The sequence below is a fragment of the Tenrec ecaudatus genome, chromosome 8 (assembly GCF_050624435.1).
Source record: "Tenrec ecaudatus isolate mTenEca1 chromosome 8, mTenEca1.hap1, whole genome shotgun sequence".
Taxonomy (NCBI): domain Eukaryota; kingdom Metazoa; phylum Chordata; class Mammalia; order Afrosoricida; family Tenrecidae; genus Tenrec; species Tenrec ecaudatus.
In genome coordinates, this window is record NC_134537.1 from 130,022,895 (window position 1) to 130,027,396 (window position 4,502).

Here is a 4,502-nt window from a genome sequence, read left to right on the forward strand (position 1 = left end):
AGAAGAGAGCTACTTGGCTAACTGACTGGAAGAGATCCATATGTGTGCCCGTTCCAAAGAAAGGTGGCCCTACAGAAGGTTCAAACTGTAGAAGGATATCATTGATATCACATGCAAGCAACTTTTTACTTACATCATCCAACAGCGGTTACAGCATTACATTGACAAGGAATGCCAGAAGTTCCAGCTACATCAGAATAGGGCTTCACCAAAGGACATCACTGATGATGTATTTGGATCATTTACATCTGTTGATTGGTCTTGACTAGAGCAGAGAGTACCAGAAAGATGTTTACATGTGGTTCATTGACTATGCAATGGTATTCAGTTGTGAGGGCCATGGAAAACCTTGGATAACCTTGGGAAGAATAAGGATTCCAGAAACTCTATGATGCTCAAGCAGAACTTGTGCATGGATCAAGGGGCACTTGTGGGAAAGAAACAAGGGATTGTTGCATGCTTCTAAGTTGGGGAAGGTGCACTCTCACCATACTTGTTCAATCTATACGCTGAGAAAATCCTCAGAGAAACAGGCTTACATGAAGAAGAATGTGGCTTCAGGATTGGAGGAAAGCTTACTGACAACCTGTGCTATATAGATGACACAACTTTGCTTGCTGGGGGTGCTAAAGACTTGAAGCACTTGTTGATGAAAAGCAAGGATTGTTGCCTTTAGTATGGATTGCAACTCAATGTACACCAGAACAAAATCCTCACAACTGGACCAAGGTGAAATTTTGATACATGGAGAAAAGTGTGAAGTTGGCAAATATTTTGTCTTGCTTGGATCCACAATCCATACGCATGGAAGCAGCAGTCAAGAGAACAAAAAAAGTAGCAAAACTCTTCATAGGACCTCTTTACAGAGTATGGGAGAGCAAGCATGTTATTTTGAGGTCTAAGTTGTGTCTGAGCCAAGTCATGATATTCCCCTTGCATCTTATACATGTCAACATCGGACATTTAATAAGAAAGACCATAGAAAAATTGATGAATCTGAATTGTGATCCTGTAAAAAAATATGGAAAATCCCATGGACTGCTAAAAGGACAAATGTCATCTCACTTGGAAAAAATAAGAGCAGTGTGCTCCTTACAGTCAGGGACGGCAATAGTAATCTTCTTGCATACTTTAGACATATTGTCAGGAGAGATCAGTGGCCCTCAAGGAGATGAGTTGCCACTATGCCTGCATTAATAGGCTCAGGCATAGGAAGAGTTGTGAGATGGCATAGGGCAAGGGACTGGCGAGGAAAGGCTTTTGGAAATTAAAGAGAAGGAGTCACCATGATGAAGGTGAAGATGCTGAGCCTAAATCTGGACAACTGAGTCCGTGAGGCTAAGTTGGACATAGAGAGAGTGCCAAGAACCTGTGAGCCTGCCTTACATCCTTTTGAGGTCCCTTGAGAATACATAAGAGATTTAAATTTTATCACCGAGTCAATTGTTTGGGGTAGCATTTAAAGGAACTGGATATTGTCCTTTCTTGGGTATGTGATAACACGTTTAGACTCTGGATTTTGACTGAATGAAAAAGTATCATTAAAACACAAACATATGAAGGTTTCATATGAGGCATATGCACTCACTTTTATGGGTCTTCTTATTTTACTGTTGGTGGTGACAAAACTGTGAAATAGTGGAAAATGAATGGACCAGGGCTATGGAGAAGAGGAAAAGCCACTTTATAAAATATTAAGAAAAGACAGTAGATGCTGGTATTGACTACCAATGGAAAGGAGCGTTTTGGGCCACATGTGGAGAGCAAATGGATATTTGGGATGAGCAAAGAACCAGCCTTATATGTTAAATTACCTGAGGACTTGAAAGCGTAAGTAGTGTTAAATTGAGCACAATTGAGATATTTCTTTTGGGAAGTTGTGCTTCTGACAGACATATAGTAATACATAATATGAGGCAATCTATTCCTCTGAAAAAGATTATCTTAGATATGCATACAAATACAATCTGTTGGAACTCTATAAAAGCTTTTGTTTTTACTGCAGCGATGAAGATGATATTTTTGATATGTGGACAATGGACATTCCTGTGATGGTGCATATGGGTCATGTGTGTGCAGTGCTTGATGTGGATAGCTCTCTCACTGGGAAGAAGTTTGTGTTTATGAGCTTTGGCAAGTCTATCTGAATCTTTCCTGTGGACAAAAGTTGAAGTAGGACAGCGTATCACACAAAGGGGATGCAGCATGTCCACTGTGTGAATGGCCTTCTGACAACAAGGTTATTATGTGTAGGTCTGGTGAAGTGAACATTCACTTGTGGCAAGCTAATGCTTCTGAAAAACTGAGTGTGCTTTCACCACAAGAAAAAGCAGTCAAGGGTTAGAATCAGAAATTGAAGGCGAAGCTTCAACATCACCCCCAGAAAAAATGGACAGCACCCCACCAGCATCTCCCCAATCCATCTGCAGTCAGACGCTAGATCAGCAGGTCATGAAAGAAGGGCCTCCACAAAGAGAAGTGAATAGATATAAACATAGTGTGTTAGACCAGGTTCTCTAGAGAAAAAAAAACAGTACATTTATGATTTTATACATGTATATAAAATCATAAGTGTCCTGGTGATATATATATTGAAGAAATAAGGAATATAACAATTAATTAGTCCACACAGTGGTGTAGAGGGCTCACTTCAACTCACTTCCATGAAATAGTTAATATACTGGAAGTCCTTCAACTCACAATTCATGAGGGCTGCTCAGTTCAAGATCAAGGAAGCAGACAGCTGAGTCTTCTGTAGGACAATGCAGGCAGTCCGGCTAGAGGCAGCAAATAGCAGGGTGGGTCACCAACAGTCAGCCAGATGGTAGGATCCAATAGTCCCAAGCTCAAGCAATGTATACACCAGCACCATGGTGAAGCAGGTCTCAAAGGAACCTCAAGCTCTAGCAACACAATCTATGGGTTGGGTGTCCCACAGGTACTGTATGTCATAAGTTGAGGCAGAGAACTTTCTAAGGCAGCAGCACACTGGTCCAATCACCAGAGAACAAGAGAGATAGGGAGAACTTTCTGAGCCATTTATCTCCTTGCCCTCCAATCAAACTGTGACCTTAATAATCCCACGTGTTCTTATTGGTCAAGTTGCCAATTGTGTCAGAAAATGAAGCACATCATGGCTATTGTGAAATAGTAATTGTTACTCATATTAGTCTTGATATCTAAGTATCTTGTTCGGTTGTGGTAAGAGGGCGCCAGTTGAATAAGGAACATTTAGCTTGTGCTGTGTAAGTTTTATCAGTGTTTACTTTGGCTTCCTTGAAAAACATCCCTAAAAGTAGTCTAATTGATAAGATTATCCAACATATTTTCCTTGATTTGCTTTCTTCTTTCATTGGAGAATACAATATTCACAAAATAACTTATTTTTGCTGTTAGGAATTATGATTATACTTTCTATGACCTGTTATGGCTGACACTGTGCCTTAGACTGACATTCAAGACCAAACATCTTAGCTACCCTCATGTTAGCATCGATAGGCTGCAGTGATTCAGTCTTTGATTTCACATAACATTTACACTCTCTCACTCAGTACTTTTTTCAATTGAGTTTCTCTGTGCTCACTTATTTTTGGTCTTTTTGAGCTTTTAAAGAGGATCATGATTTATGCATTTATGTAACTTTAATAAGTCCAGATAATAAAATATTCCTTTTCTCGTTATAAGAAAAAAAAGAGATGGCACAGGACCATGCAGTGTTTCATTATGCTGGCACAGTTGTGCATAGGGTCACTAAGGTTCAAAGCCAACTCCATAGTATCCAACAACAACAAATGTACTTGCGCACAGACGTGTTACATGGTTTTCTTCTCTAAAGACCTCAGACTAACACAAGTGCCACCCAATTGATTCTTGACTCAGCAGCCCGGTGTCCAACAGAGTCTACAGAAGGAAACCCTGCTCACTCTTGTGCTCTCCTCGTAGTCATCCTTGTGCATTCATCGGTTGCTGCAAACACTGTGTCAATCGATCTTGCTGCAGGTCTTCCATGCTTTTGATGACACAGTTAATGCTTTACAGAGGCAGACGTGTCCAAGGCAATACATTGTTTGATTCTGTAACTGCTACTCTCATGAACGTTGATTATGGATCCATGTAAAATTAAATCTATGACGACTTCAATATTTTCTCCATTTATCATGATGACGCTTATTGGAGTTTCTGTTTGGGTTTGTGTGTGTGTGTGTGTGTGTGTGTTTGTGTGTATGGTGCAGGACTGAGAAGTATTCCTTTCTTGTATGCATAGGGTTCCTATGAGTCAGAAGTGGGTCGACTGTTCGTAGCAACAACAACAAATATCTTTTATGTTTCTAGTCTATCCTCCCCAAATATGCAGCCACCACCCAGCCCTGCACCACATCAGAATGCGTGTGTCGGAGTGCATTGTGGCAGCCCCTATGTCCATCCATTTTGCTGAAGGTCTGCTTTTTCACGGACCCTCTCCTTTAGCAAGTGTGTGTCCTGCATCAGAAACTGATTTATTT

The 4,502-nt window shown here is 40.6% G+C and overlaps 1 pseudogene; it reads left to right on the forward strand.

The window, feature by feature from the left end:
- Window positions 1-1,289: 1,289 nt before the first annotated feature.
- On the forward strand, window positions 1,290-3,151 carry LOC142454481 (DDB1- and CUL4-associated factor 13-like; annotated as a pseudogene).
- The last annotated feature ends 1,351 nt before the right edge of the window (window positions 3,152-4,502 follow it).